At 40.1% G+C, this 16,669-nt stretch overlaps 1 pseudogene; it reads left to right on the forward strand.

The window, feature by feature from the left end:
- The first annotated feature begins 9,253 nt into the window (after positions 1-9,253).
- Positions 9,254-15,421, forward strand: LOC136152748 (UDP-glucuronosyltransferase 2B31-like; annotated as a pseudogene).
- Positions 15,422-16,669: the final 1,248 nt, after the last annotated feature.

The following is a 16,669-nucleotide window of genomic DNA, read 5'->3' on the forward strand; positions in this document are numbered from 1 at the left end:
CAGAAAAGCAGTTTATAATCAAGGTGGTCCAGGTGAGGAAATGGGTCTTACTGACCAATAGGACCACCGTCTAAGTCATATAACAAACATTCATCAGTCTAAGGGATAATTTATTCAAATTATTTAAAAATAAATTGATGCTTGGGGAATGATAGGAAAAACATACCATTGAATTTTCCATACTGCCTCTCAACATAATTGCTATGTTTAAAAAAGATAGAATTAATATGGTACAGTGGTAGATAATTTTATTAAATTATACATATAGTTCTAAATAATTTCCCACAAATCTATCCTGCAACACTTATAACAAAAAAAAAGGGGGGTTGTCATTATTGTATAGAGAGAATTACTCCAAATCTCCAACAAAAATTCAAACAGTCCAATATGAAAATAGATGGAAGATGAATAAGAAAGTCACAGAAGTGAAATGGCCAATGACATATAAAAAGGGACAAAGGTCACTGGTGCTTTGGGAAATGCAAATTAAGTCGCTTATGTCTCTGGATATGTTCCAATGTCTCCTAGTTTATAGTCTATGGGAACTTGTTGTATCCTAATGTTGTGTAAAAATTGCATAAATCAAAATATGTTGAATTGATTCATGATGCTTTTTAGGTCTACTATATTCTTCTACTTCTCTATAGATGCATTCTATTAATTTCTGAGAGTTTGATATTGAAATTCTAACTAAAAATCTTATCTACCTAAAAAATTGTAATATACAGGGAACTATATGTAACTGCATTTTCCAAGTCTTCTGTGAATGTGTTATCATGTTTTCATAATTTAAAATTTTTTTAAGCAAATTATTTTCCAAAAATAATTTTCAGAACAAATAATATGGGAGAACTATTTTTCTGCATGTATAACATGGAAGTACCCTGGAAAATAAAATTTAAAATGTACTGTTTAACACTGCAATTCTACATCTTGGTTATCTGTCATACAGAAAGACTTGCATGTGTCATGCATGCTAAGTCACTTCAGTAGTGTCTGACTCCTTGCCATCCCATGGACTGTAGCCTGCCAGGCTCTTCTGTCCATGGGATTCTCCAGACAAGAATACTGCAGTGGGTTGCCATGCCCTCCTCCAGGGGATCTTCCCAACCCAGGGATCAAACCTGCATCTCTTATGTTTCCTGTATTGGTAGGTGGGTTCATAATTATATACTGAATTCCCACTAGCACTTAAGTTGCTATCAGTTTATGAACACACTAACCTACAACATAGGTATGTATTATACAGCCATGAGAGAAAACAGATGGATTATGGATAATATTGTTTAATATTCTCCATGTCACATTACCAAGTAAAGAATAAGTTGCAAAAATTACAAAAAATAAGCATGACACTCTTCTTTGGACATAACATTAAGCATATGTAAATATATGCAAATTTGTATACCACAGAGAAAATGATCCTACAGAATTCACTGAATTTCCAATGAGGGAATTTAAATTTTAGTTCTATATATTTTTCAATGGTTTTTATTTGCGCATTTATTGTTTTCGTAGATTTCATGGGAGATACGTGTTGGGACCCTCCTAACCCTCCAACTTGCTGATGTCATTTTATTTCTAATTCTGTGTCAAAGGGACCACAGTCACAAGAACCTCTCACTTGCTATTGTTTTTACAATAGTTTTATCCCTTACAAGGTATAGTTGATGTTCTGTGCAAGGATATCAATATTTAAATGGGTATGACTGACTAAACAATATTAACCACACTGTATAATCTGGAAGTGTTCTACACTATGTCCTTTCAGTTGCTTTCCACATCTGCCTTTACACAATATATTTACTTGAAGTGGAGCTGTTATATTTCAATTTCCTGGCTGATTTCTCTTTGGATATAAGCATCAGTTGGGTTCAGTCGCTCAGGCATGTCCAACACTTTGCGACCCCATGAAATGCAGCACACCACACCTCCGTGTCCATCACAAACTCCTGAAGTTTCCTGAAACTTATGTCCATTGACTGGGTGGTGACATCGAACCCTCTCATCCTCTGTCGTCCCCTTCTCCTCCCGCCTTCAATCTTTCACAGCATCAGCGTCTTTTCAAATGAGTCAGTACTTCATATCAGGTGGTCAAAGAACTGCAGTTTCAGCTTCAACATCAGTCCTTTCAATGAATATTCAGGACTGATTTCCTTTAGGATGGACTGGTTGGATCTCCTTGCAGTCGAAGGGACTCTCAAAAGTCTTCTCCAACACCACAGTTCAAAAGCATCAATTCTTCAGCGCTCAGCTTTCTTCATAATCCAACTCTCACATCCATACATGACTAGTGGAAAAATCAACCTTGACTAGACGGGCCTTTGTTGGCAAAATAACGTCTCTGCTCTTTAATATGCTGTCTAGGTTGGTCATAAATTATCATCCAAGGAGTAAGCATCTTTTAATTTCATGGCTGCAGTCACCATCTGCAGTGATTTTGGACCCCAAAAAAATAAAGTCTGTCACTGTTTCCACTATTTCTCCATCTATGTTCCATGAAATGATGGGACTAGATTGGACAGAGATTTGTGACACTGTACAGGAAATAGGAATCAAGAACTTCCCCAAGAAAAAGAAATGCAAAAAAAATGGCTGTCTGAGGAGGCCTTACAAATAGCTGTGAAAAGAAGGGAAGCAAAAAGCAAAGGAGAAAAGGAAAGATATACCCATTTGAATGCAGAGTTCCAAAGAATAGCAATGAGAGATAAGAAAGCCTTCCTCAGCGGTTAATGCAAAGAAATAGAGGAAAACAATAGAATGGGAAAGACTAGATAGCTCTTCAAGAAAATTAAGATAGCAAGGGAACATTTCATGCAAAGATGGGCTCAAAAAAGAACAGAAATGGTAGGGACCTAACAGAAGCAGAAGATATTAAGAAGAGGTGTTAAGAATACACAGAAGAACTGCACAAAAAAGATCTTCACCACCCAGATAATGATGGTGTGATCACTAACCTACAGTCAGACATCCTAGAATGTGAAGGGAAGTGGGCCTTAGGAAGCATCACTACGAACAAAGTTAATGGAGGTGATGGAATTCCATTTGAGCTATTTCAAATTCTGAAAGATGATGCTGTGAAAGTGCTGTATTCAATACGCCAGCATATTTGGAAAACTCAGCAGTGGCCACAGGACTGGAAAAGGTCAGTTTTCATTACAATCCCTAAGGAAGGCGATGCCAAAGAATGCACAAACTACAAAAAAATTGCACTCATCTCATATGCTAGTAAAGTGATGCTTAAAGTTCTCCAAGCCAGGCTTCAGCAATATGTGAACCGTGAACTTCCAGATGTTCAACCTGGTTTTGGAAAAGGCAGAGGAACCACAGATCAAATTGCCAACATCCACTGGATCATTGAAAAAACAAGAGAGTTCCAGAAAAACAGCTGCTTCTGCTTTATTGACTATGCCAAATCCTTTGACTATGTGGATCACAATAAACTGTGGAAAATTCTGAAGGAGATGGTATTACCAGAACACCTGACCTGCCTCTTGAGAAACCTGTATGCAGGTCAGGAAACAACACTTAGAACTGAACATGGAACAGCAGACTGGTTCCAAATAGAAAAAGGTGTACGTCAAGGCTGTATATTGTCACCTGCTTATTTAACTCATAAGCAGAGTACATCATGAGAAACGCTGGGCTGGAGGCAGCACAAGCTGGAATCAAGATTGCCAGGAGAAATATCAGTAACCTCAGATATGCAGATGACACCACCCTTGTGGCAGAAACTGAAGATGAGCTAAAGAGCCTCTTGATGAAAGTGAAAGAGAGTTAAAAAGTTGGCTTAAAGTTCAACATTCAAAAAACAAAGGTCATGGCATCCGGTCCCATCACTTCATGGCAAATGGATGGGGAAATAGTGGAAACAGTGACTGCCTTTGTTTTTCTGGGCTCCAAAACCACTGCAGATGGTGATTGCAGCCATGAAATTTAAAGATGCTTACTCCTTGGAAGGAAAGTTATGACCAATATAGCTGCTGCTGCTAAGCCGCTTCAGTCTGGTCCGACTCTGTGTGACCCCATAAAGAGCAGCCCACCCGGCTCCGCCATTCCTGGGATTCTCCAGGCAAGAACACTGGAGTGGGCTGCCATTTCTTTCTCCAATGCAAGAAACTGAAAAGTGAAATTGAAGTCGCTCAGTCGTGTCCGACTCTTCGCGACCCCATAGACTGCAGCCTACCAGGCTCCTCCGTCCATGGGATTTTCCAGGCAAGAGTAATGGAGTGGGTTGCCATTGCCTTCTCCATGACCAACCTAGTTCAGTTCAGACGCTCAGTCGTGTCCGACTCTTTGTGACCCCATGAATCGCAGCACGCCAGGCCTCCCTGTCCATCATCAACTCCCTGAGTCCACCCAAACTCATGCCCATTGAGTCGGTGATGCCATCTAGCCATCTCATCCTCTGTCGTCCCCTTCTCCTCCTGCCCCCAATCCCTCCCAGCATCCGGGTCTTTTCCAATGAGTCAACTCTTCACATCAAGTGACCAAAGTATTAGAGTTTCAGCTTCAGCATCAGTCCTTCCAATGAACACCCAGGACTGATCTCCTTTAGGATGGACTGGTTGGATCGCCTTGCAGTCCAAGACTCTCAAGCGTCTTCTTCAACACCACAGTTCAAAAGAATCAATTCTTTGGCACTCAGCTTTCTTCAAAGTCCAACTCTCACATCCATACATGACCACTGGGAAAGCCATAGCCTTGACCAGACAGACCTTTGTTGGCAAAGTAATGTCTCTGCTTTCTAATATGCTATCTAGGTTGGTCATAACTTTCCTTCCAAGGAGTAAGCGTCTTGTAATTTCATGGCTGCAGTCACCATCTGCAGTGATTTTGGAGCCCAGAAAAATAAAATCTGACACTGTCTCCACTGTCTCCCCATCTATTTCCGATGAAGTGATGGGACCAGATGCCATGATCTTTGTTTTTTGAATGTTAAGCTTTAAGCCAACTTTTTCACTCTCCTCTTTCACTTTCATCAAGAGGCTTTTTAGTTCCTCTTCACTTTCTGCCATAAGGGTGATGTCATCTGCCTATCTGTGGTTATTGATGTTTCTTCCAGAAATCTTGATTCCACCTTGTGCTTCCTCCAGCTCAGCGTTTCTCATCATGTACTCTGCATATAAGTTAAATAAACATGGTGACAATATATAGCCTTGACCAGCCTAGACAGCATATTAAAAAGCAGAGACATTACTTTGTCAACAAATGTCCATCTAATCAAGGCTATGGTTTTTCCAGTAGTCATGTATGGAAGTGAGAGTTGGACTATAAAGAAAGCTGAACACTGAAGAATTGATGCTTTTGAACTGTGGTGTTGGAGAAGACTCTTGAGAGTCCCTTGGACTGCAAGGAGATCCAGCCAGTCCATCCTAAAGGAAATCAGTCCTGGGTGTTCATTGGAAGGACTGATGCTGAAGCTGAAACTCCAATACTTTGGCCACCTGATGCGAAGAGCTGACTCATTTGAAAAGACCCTGAGGCTGGGAAAGGTTGAGGGCAGGAGGAGAAGGGGATGACAGAGGATGAGATGGTTGGATGGCATCACCGACTCAATGGACATGGGTTTGGGTGGACTCAGGGAGTTGGTGATGGACAGGGAGGCCTGGCGTGCTGCAGTTCATGGGGTCACAAAGAGTTGGACACAACTGAGCAACTGAACTGAACTGAACTGAACTGATGGGGCCAGATGCCATGATCTTAGTTTTCTGAATTTTGAGTGTTAAGCCAACTTTTTCACTCTCCTCTTTCACTTTCATCAAGAGGCTCTTTAGTTCTTCTTTGCTTTCTGCCCCAAGGGTGGTGTCATCTGATATCTGAGGTTACTGATGTTTCTCCCTGCAATCTTGATTCCAGCTTGTGCTTCATCCAGCCTGGCATTTCTTATGATGTACTCTGCATACAAGTTAAATAAGCAGGGTGAAAATACACAACCTTGACGTACTCTTTTCCCTATTTGGAACCAGTCTGTTGTTCCATGTCCAGTTCTAACTGTTGCTTCCTGATCTGCATATAGGTTTCTCAAGAGGCAGGTCAGGTGGTCTGATATTCCCATCTCCTTCAGTATTTTCCACAGTTTATTGTAATCCACACAGTCAAAACTTTGGTATAGTCCATAAAGCAGAAATAGATGTTTTTTCTGGAACTCTCTTGCTTTTTCGATGATCCAGCGGATGTTGGCGATTTGATCTCTGGTTCTTCTGCCTTTTCTGAAACCAGCTTGAATATCTGGAAGTTCAAGGTTCACATACTGCTGAAGCCTGACTTGGAAAATTTTGAGCATTATTTTACTAGCGTGTTAGTTGAGTGCAAATGTGTGGTAGTTTGAGCATTATTTGGCATTGCCTTTCTTGAGGATTGGAATGAAAACTGACCTTATCCAGTCCTGTGGCCACTGCTGAGTTTTCCAAATTTGCTGGCATGTTGAATGCAGCACTTTCAGAGCATCATCTTTTAGGATTTGAAATAGTTCAACTGGAATTCCATCACCTCCACTAGCTTTGTTCGTAGTGATGCTTTCTAAGACCCACTTGATTTCATATTTCAGGACGTCTGGCTCTAGGTAGTGATCATACCTTTGTGATTGTCTGGATAGTGAAGACTTTTTCTGTATAGATCTTCTGTGTATTTTGCCACCTCTTCATAATATCTTCTGCTTCTGTTAGGCCCCTACCATTTCTGTCCTTTATTGAGCCCGTCTTTCCAGGAAATATTCCCTTGATATCTCTAATTTTCTTGAAGAGATCTCTAGTCTTCCTCATTCTATTGTTTTCTTCTATTTCTTTGCACTGATCACTAAGGAAGGCTTTCTTATCGCTCCTTGCTATTCTTTGGAACTCTGCATTCAAATGGGTAAACCTTCCCTTTTCTCCATTGCTTTTTTACATCTCTTCGTCTCACAGCTATTTGTAAGTCCTCCTCAGACAACCATTTTGCCTTTTGCATTTTTTTTTCCTTAGGGATGTTCTTGATCCCTGTCTCCTGTACAATGTCATGAACCTCCATCCATAGTATATCAGGCACTCTGTCTATTAGATTTAGTCCCTTAAATCTATTTCTCACTTCCACTGTATAGTCATAAGAGATTTGATTTAGGTCATACCTGAATGGTCTAGTGGTTTTCCCTACTTTCTTCTATTTAAGTTTGAATTTGGCAATAAAGTGTTCCTGATCTGAGCCACAGTCAGCTCCCACTCTTGTTTTTGCTGACTGTATAGAGCTTCTCCATCTTTGGCTACAAAGAAAATAATCAATCTGATTTCAGTGTTGACCATCTGTTGATGTCCATGTGTAGAGTTTTCTCTTGTGTTGTTGGGAGAGGGTGTTTGCTATGACCAGTTCATTTTATTGGCAAAACTCTATTAGCTTTTGCCCTGCTTCATTCTGCATCCAAGGCCAAGTTATCTGTTACTCCAGATGTTTCTTGACCTCCTCCTTTTGCATTCCAGTCCCCTATAATGAAAAGGACATCTTTTTTGGGTGTTAGTTCTAAAAGGTCTTATAGGTCTTCATAGAACTGTTCAACTTCAGCTTCTTCAGCAGTACTGGTCAGGGCATAGACTTGGATTACTGTGGTATTGAATGATTTGCCTTGGAAACAAGCAGAGGTCATTTTGTCGTTTTTGAGATTGCATCCAAGTACTGCATTCCGGACTCTTTGGTTGACTATGATGGCCACTCCATTTCTTCTAAGGGATTCTTGCCCACAGTAGTAGATATAATGGTCATCTCAGTTAAATTCACCCATTCCAGTCCACTTTAGTTTGTTGATTCCTAAAATGTCGACATTCACTCTTTCCATCTCCTGACTGACCACTCCCAATTTGCCTTGATTCATGGACCGAACATTCCAGTTTCTTATGCAATGTTGCTCTTTACAGCATCGGACTTTGCTTCTATCACCAGTCACATCCACAGCTGGGTGTTGTTTTTGCTTTGGCTCTGTCTCTTCATTCTTTCTGGAGTTATTTCTCCACTGATTTCCAATAGTATATTGGGCACCTACTGATCTGGGGAGTTCATCGTTCAGTGTCATATCTTTTTGCCTTTTCATGCTGTTCATGGGGTTCTCAAGGCAAGAATACTGAAGTGGTTTGCTCATTCCCTTCTCCAATGGGCCACGTTTTGTCAGAACTCTCCACCATGACCCATCCGTCTTGGGTGGCCCTACATGGCATGGCTCATAGTTTCATTGATTTAGACAAGGCTATGGTCCATGTGTGAAGAAGACAATGGCACCCCACTCCAGTACTCCTGCCTTGAAAATCCCATGGATGGGGGAACCTGGTAGGCTGCAGTCCATGGGGTCGCACAGAGTCAGACACGACTGAAGCGATTTAGCAGCAGCAGCCACAGTGATCCATATGATCAGGTTGGTTAGTATTCTGTGGTTGTGGTTTTCATTCTGTCTGCCCTCTGATAGAGGACAAGAGGCTTACGGAAGCTTCCTGATGAGAGAGACTGAATGAGTCTTGTTCTGATGGGCAGGTCCATGTTCAGTAAATCTATAATCCAATTTTCTGTTGATGGGTGGAGCTGTGTTCCCTCCCTGCTCTTTACCTGGGGTCAAACTATGGTGGAGGTAATGAAGATAATGGGACCTCCTTCAAAAGATCCCATGCATGCACTGCTACACCCACTGCCCCAACCCTGCAGCAGGCCACCACCAATTCATACCTCCACTGGAGACTCCTGGACACTCCCAGGCAAGTCTGGGTCAATCTCTTGTGGGGGTCACTGTTCCTTTCTCCTGGGTCCTGGTGCACACCAAGTTTTGTTTGTGCCCTCCAAGATTCTATTTCCCAGTCCTGTGTCAGTTCTGGCAGCTCTGTGGTGGGGTTAATGGTGACCTCCTCCAAAAGGGCTTATGCCATACCCAGGTCTTCTGCACCCAGAGCCCCCATCTCTGTGGCAGTCCACTGCTGACCTGTCCCTCCACAGGAGACGCTCAACATAGCTGTGTCTCTAGGGTCCCTGGGTCCTGGTGCACACAAGGTTTGTTTGAGCCCTCTGAGCATCTCTGGAGGTAATGGTAATTTACTGCTCCTACCATCTTGCTGGGGCTTCTTGTTTGCGCTTGGGCATGGGCTACCTCCTCACAGCCGCTCCAACGCTGTGCAACTGCCGCTCTAGCTCCTATCCTCTTGCTGGGGTATCTCTGACCTTGGACATGGGGTACGTCCTCATAAGCATGAGGAGATATAAGCATGAGCAATGGCAAAGGATTCAGCAATTTTTGCATATGAATAAGATGTCCATGAAATGTCTGTCATTTCTGTTGCTGCTAAGGCTGACTTGATACTTTAGCTCTGGAAGTTGTGGGAATATGCTGGTATGACCAGTTGAATATAGTCAATGGATTAACATGAAGATGATTCTGGATCAACTTGTCACAAGGGGTCATGATGTGACTGTTTTGACATCTTCAGTTTCCATTCTTATTGATCCCAACAAACCATCTGCTATGAAGTTTGAGACTTTCCATGCATTTTAGCTAATGATGATTACAAAAAATTTATCAACTGTATTCTCAAGATGTGTGGATGGATGTGTCAAAAAACTCATTTTGGACACATTTCTCAACACTGAAAAGTGCAATTTTGAAATATTCTGATACTATTATGAAGCGTTGAGAAGATGTTGTTTCAAACAAGAAACTTATGACAAAGTTACAGGAAGCAAGGTTTAAGGTCTTTTTTGCAGATTCCATTGGACTTGTGGTGAGTTGCTGGCTGAGATGTTTAAAATACCTTTAAAGTACAGTTTTCATTTCAACCCCGGTTATTCAATTGAAAAGTATACTGGAAAAATTGCATTCCCACCATCATAGGTACCTGTTATTATGTCAGAAAAAAATGACTATATGACATTCATGGAAAGACTAAAAAGTATGATATATGGACTTTATTTTGACCTCTGTTTCCAGACATTTAATGTAAACAAGTGGAATCTGTTTTACAGCGAAGTACTAGGTAAGTTATCTTTTAGTTTTTAGGATAAGCCCTAACTTTTCTAGTGCCTCAGAAAGTGTGTTTGTATAAAGTTCCAAGAATTTTTCTCCTGTGAGTGTAAAGATGAACTGAAAATATAAAATGATCCACTGTTCTCATAAATAATACAGAAACACTTAAGTTAGATGGTAAAGTAGAACCAGAAATCAAATTGCCAACATCTGTTGGATCATCGAAAAAGCAAGAGAGGTCCAGAAAAATATCTACTTCTGCTTTATTCACTATACCAAAGCCTTTGACTGTGTGGATGACCACAAACTGTGGGAAATTCTTAAAGAGATGGGGACACCAGACCACCTTACCTGCCTCCTGAGAAATTTGTATGCAGGTCAAGAAGCAACACTTAGAACTGGATTGAAACAACAGACTGGATCCAAATAGGGAAAGGAGTACGTCAAGGTTGTATATTTTCACTCTGTTTATTTGGAAGGACTGATATTGAAGCTGAAACTCCAATATTTTGGTCACCTGATGAGAACAGCTGACTTATTTGAAAAGATCCTGATGTTGGGAAAGATTGAAGGCAGGAGGAGAAGGTGACGACAGAGGATGAGATGGATAGATGGCATCACCAACTCAGTGGACATGAGTTTGGGTAAACTCCAGGAGTTGCTGATGGACAGGAAGGCCTGGTGTGCTGCAGTTCGTGGGGTCGCAAAGAGTCGGACACAACTGAGAGACTGAACTGAACTGAACTGAACTCTTTAACATATGCAGAGTACATCATGAGACATGCCAAGCTGGATGAAGCACAAGCTGGAATCAAGATTGCCAGGAGAAATATCAATAACCTCAGATATGCAGACGACACCACCCTTATGACAGAAAGTGAAAAAAACTAAAGAGCTTCTTGATGAAAGTGAAAGAGGTGAGTTAAAAAGTTGGCTTAACACTCAACATCCAGAAAACTAAGATCATGGCATCCAGTCTCATTACTTCATGGCAAATAAATGGGGAAACACTGGAAACAATGACAGACTTTATTTTCTTGGGCTCCAAAGTCACTGTACATGGTGACTGCAGTCATAAAATTAAAAGACGCTTGCTCCTTAAAAGAAAAGCTATGACCAACCTAGACAGCATATTGGAAAGCAGAGACTTAATTTTGCCAACAAATGTTCATCTAGTCAAAGCTATGGTTTTTCTAGTAGTCATGTATGGATGTGAGAGTTGGACTATAAAGAAAGCTGAGCACTAAAGAATTGATGATTTGAATTGTGGTGTTGGAGAAGACTCTTGAGAATCCCTTGGATAGCAAAGAAATCAAACCAGTCAGTTCTAAAGGAAATCAGTCCTGAATATTCATTGGAAAGACTGATGTTGAAGCTGAAACTCCAATACTTTGGCCACCTGATGCGAACAGCTGACTCATTTGAAAAGACCCTGATACTGAGAAAGATTGAAGGTGGGAAGAGAAGGGGATGACAGAGGATGAGATGGTTGGATGGCATCACTGACTCGATGGACATGAATTTGAGTATGCTCCGGGAGTTGGTGACGGACAGGGAGGCCTGGCATTTTGCAGTCCATGGGGTTGCAAAGAGTTGGACACAACTGAGTAACTGAACTGAACTGAACTGAAAGTAGAACCCTGTGGACTATCAGTAACACAGATCATTTCAGGAGGTAACAAGCCACAAACTGAAGAACTTGGAAATTCTCCAAGCAATTATATTTCCAACTTACCAAATTTTTTTAACTTAAAAAAAAATCACTGGAAACCCCATAAAATTTATTGAAAGCTGAAGTCATTTAAATTGAGAAATGACACACATATTTGGAGCAGAAGTATCTCGGTAGGATTCAGAAATTCTTTCTATCTGGTTAGCTCAGTTTCTTTACTGTATTATTTGAGTCCGACTCTTTGTGACTCCATGGACTATACAGTCCAGGGAATTCTCCAGGCCAGAATACTGGAGTGGGTAGCCTTTCCCTTCTCCAGGAGATCTTCCCAACCCAGGGATCAAACCTAGGTCTCCCACATTGCAGGCAAATTCTTTACTACCTGAGCAAAAAGGGAACCCCATATTATATTATAATATAATATTATTCTATTGTTATATTATTATATTATAGGGCTTCCCAAGTGGCTTAGTGGTAGAGAATCTGCCTGCCAATGCAGGAGATGCAAGAGACCCAGGTTTGATCCCTGGGTTGGGAAGATTCCCTGGAGGAGGACACAGCAACCCACTCCATTATTCTTGCCTGCAGAATCCCATGGATAGAGGAGCCTGGCAGGCTACAGTCAGTGGGGTCTCAAAGAGCTGGACATGACTGACAGACTGAACACTCTCATATTACATTATACACACATCTAATTGCTTTATCAAAGAACAGAGACTTTCAAACATCTTTGGCTGTATCATTCCAAGCTCCTTTCTAAAAATTACCTAAAATACTCACATGGTAGCATTCTTGTTTTGTCTAATATTCCTTCTTGCTTTTGTTCTTGTTTTGCCTTTCAAGAAGACACACTACGTTATCAGAGACAATGGGGAAAGCTGAGATGTGGCTCATTTGAACCTTCTGTGATTTTGAATTTCCTTGCCTTCTGCTACCAAATTTTGAATTTGTTGGAGGCCTCCACTGCAAACCTGTCAAACCCCTGCCTAAGGTGGCATATTCCTATTTGCTTTGTTTTGTTTATTTTGCATTTTCAATAACAATGTCTTCTTGTTTTATTTAGAATATTTTATTTCAATGAGTCAAATGTAGAGCTTACCAAAGTGATCTGCCAACTAAAAACATTTATTTCTATACCAACACAGTATCTGAATTTTATTATCATTACAGAATAAACTGGGAAGGAGAGTGTCCTGAAGAAACGAGAAACCCAGGAGACTTTGAGAATATGTTGATCAAATTATGAATTCATTGTTGAACACATAATAAAGCATCAGACATTCATTCAAAAATAATTATAATGGTGACTAGCATACTCCAGAAGTAAGTGCTAATATGCAGAGAGGGTTGCCATTTCCTTCTCCAGGGGATCTTCTCAACCCAGGGATCGAACCCAGGTCTCCCGCATTGCAGGCAGACGCTTTACCCTCTGAGCCACGAGGGAAGTAAAAGATAGAATAGCAATATACAAATATTGTGTGAAAATTATAATACAAAAAGACCACAATAACTAAGGAAATATCCAGAGTGAATCATAGACATTATCTCTGAGGCATTGATATTAAGGTGAGATCTGAAGGATATTTAGAAATAAACAGAAGGGATAGGGCATGTGTGGAGGAAGACAGGAAAGAAAAACAGGCAGAGTGGTAATGACAGTTCCCAATAAGTCTGCTGCTGCAGCTGCTAAGTCACTTCAGTCGTGTCTGACTCTGTGCAACCCCATAGACGGCAGCCCACCAGGCTCCTCCGTCCCTGGGATTCTCCAGGCAAGAACATTGGAGTGGGTTGCCATTTCCTTCTCCAATGAAGGAAAGTGAAAAGTGAAAGTGAAGTCGCTCAGTCGTGTCCGACTCTTGGCGACCTCATGGACTGCAGCCCACCAAGCTCGTCTGTCCATGGGATTTCCCAGGCAAGTGTCCTGGAGTGGGGTGCCAGTACCTTCACCATCCCAAGAAGTCTAAGTTTGGTCTAAACAGGAAGAGGCTGATTAAAGAAGCAGATAATTACAAGGAGCTGGAAATATCTAGTAGGAGCACTACAGAGAAAATTAAAACGGTTAAGAAAGGGAGAGAGATGATCACATTTAAAAAGAAACACAAGATTTAGTCACTGTGTTGGATTGTAAAGGGGCTAGAGTGGAAACGGCCATCGTTTAGCAGGCAAGATACAGACAATAATGATGGAAAACTAGACTACAATGTTCATAGAGATATAAGCACACTAACATAATAACAGTACCAACCTCATATTGTCAATTTAGGGGAAAAAAAATTAGTAGGTATGCAGCACTTAAAATGTCTCTGACACTCAGTGATCCAGAAGAAATATTAACTATTGTCATTATTGTAATTTTGTTACTCTAACATACTATCAATAACCCAAAGTGCACCAGCCACTTGGATTTTGTGAATTAATACTTAGAAATCAGTTTTCCAATACATCAAGATTATATAATCCAGTAAAGTCCTAGAGGGTAGATATCCTAGGGAGTTGTTTAAAAGTAAATTTTTTTTAATGTTTTATGTTAAAAATAAAAGTAATCAAAACTTTTAATACATTAAATAAAGTTTAAGTTAAATGAAATATAATCAGTTCAGTCACTCAGTTGCGTCTGACTCTTTGCGACTCCATGGACCACAGCACATCAGGCCTTCCTGTCTACCACCAACTCCCAGAGTTTACTTAAACTCATGTCCATTGAGTTGGTGATGCCATGCAACCATCTCATCCTCTGTCATCCCCTTCTCCTCCTGCCCTCAAGCTTTCCCAGCATCAGGGTCTTTTCAAATGAGTCAACTCTTCGCATCAAGTGGCCAAAGTATTGGAGTTTCAGTTTCAACATCAGTCCTTCCAATGGACACTCAGGATTGATCTCCTTTAAGATGGACTGGTTGGATCTCCTTGCAGTCCAAGGGACTCTCAAAATTCTGATGAGTATATTCAATTTAAAATTATAATGTTAAGAATTTTTTTAAGGTTTTGGCAAAGAGATGAGCAAGATAAAGTGCTATAGTTTTTTTTTTTTTTGTAAGGATTGAGGTTTTTCACCAGTGCTTTAACTTAAAAAAAAAGAAAATTCTTCAATAATATGAAAGTATGAAATGTATGACCTAACAACTTTTTGCAACAAAATCCAACATTTCCTCACCTTCACACCAGCATTTAAACCATTCCTCATTAAAACTCCAGGGTTTTACATCTAACAGCAGAAAAGGGAGGATTTATTCTCATTTATTCTAATGACCAGGTGTTTTCTGCCTATACTAAGCCTAAAGAAAACATCAGAAAAGCTCCCTTAAAAGAATGTAGGTCTCAACATCATAGCTGCCTGATAGAATTTACACTGCATACATAAGAACCATAAATTCTGCACATGTAATAAAGACCAAATAATTATTCATACATGAATCTGAATATTGCCCATATTTTCAAATTATGAAAAAGTCTCTTCAGTTTAGGATAACAGTCCATATGAAGGAAAGCAAGAATCTAATCTGTGAACTATTTTGTGATCCTTAAGAAATCCTTCTTGTCTCTTACTGGTGGAAAAATGAAACATCTTTTTCAAAGGTAAAACACAGTATCACTTTTGATTAAAAAAGCTTGGGTTATCTCTGGTAACTTTCAGAGTGTCCAAAGGCTGAGATAAAATTAGTGAAAGTTCTGTGCTATCTAACTCCCTTTTTTGAAAAATTTCCCCATTCTCATTTCAGGAAAGTGACAATGTTAATAGGAGAAGAAATGAGCAGGAGAGGAAGAAGGTAAGAGAGAAAGATGAATAGCAGTAAATCACAATGATTAGTAATAATATGTGTTGTTATTAAGTTGGAGAAACAAGATTTGAATCCAAGCCAATGACTGTGAAGACTTTATTATACAGAGAAACTGTTCTTTCAAACTACCACTTTTTCCATTAATTATTAGGTTCTCAGAAAATTTCTGTACTTTTTAAGAAATAAGATGTTTGTCAAAATGTGTCCAGAATCTTAAAAATGCTTATAGCTTTTGACTTCACAATATACTCCTATGAAATGATACAGAAAAAAATAATCAAGATGTGCAAAAACAATATTTTGGGCAGTAATTCACAAGAGTCAACACAGGAAGCAATCTAAATATCTAATATTAAGCCATGATTAAACAGTGTATCAATCACTGTTTAATTAATCACTGATGTGATCAATGAACATCACACCATTATAATTGAATACTTAATTACCCTAAATCATCTACATATGAGACTTATTTGGAAACAAGTGGAAAATAACAAACAAAATAATTTTCTTGTAGGATAAAAAAGAATGTTAGATTACAATTTTCAAAATATATGTCATAAATATATTTAATTATAGAAGTAGATAAAAGATTAGAATGAATGAAGAAATTCTAGCATAATATTGTCAAAGTCCATCAATGTTATCAAATATGACAGAATTTCTTTCCCATGGATGAATATTATTCTATGTCTGTGCCTCTGTGTGTGTGTGTGGGGGGGGGGTGTGTATATTTCATCTTCTATATGCATTCAAGATTGGCGCTTGGGCTTTTTCCCTTCAGTTCAGTACAGTTCAATCACTCAGTTGTATCCGACTCTTTGTGACCCCATGGACTGCAGCACGCCAGGCCTCCCTGTCTACCACCAACTCCCAGAGTTTACTTAAACTCATGTCCATTGAGTTGGTGATGCCATGCAACCATCTCATCCTCTGTCATCCCCTTCTCCTCCTGCCCTCAAGCTTTCCCAGCATCAGGGTCTTTTCAAATGAATCAGCTCTTTGCATCAGGTGGTCCAAGTATTGGAGTTTCAGCTTCAACACCAGTCCTTCCAGTGAACACCCAGGACTGATTTCCTTTAGGATGGACTGGTTGGATCTCCTTGCAGTCCAAGAGACTCTCAAGCATCTTCTCCAACACCACAGTTCAAAAACATCAATCCTTTGGCACTCAGTTTTCTTTACAGTCCAACTCTCACATTCATACATGACTAATGGAAAAATCATAGCCTTAACTAGATGGACCTTTGTTGGCAA

Source organism: Muntiacus reevesi, chromosome 22 (assembly GCF_963930625.1).
Source record: "Muntiacus reevesi chromosome 22, mMunRee1.1, whole genome shotgun sequence".
NCBI lineage: Eukaryota > Metazoa > Chordata > Mammalia > Artiodactyla > Cervidae > Muntiacus > Muntiacus reevesi.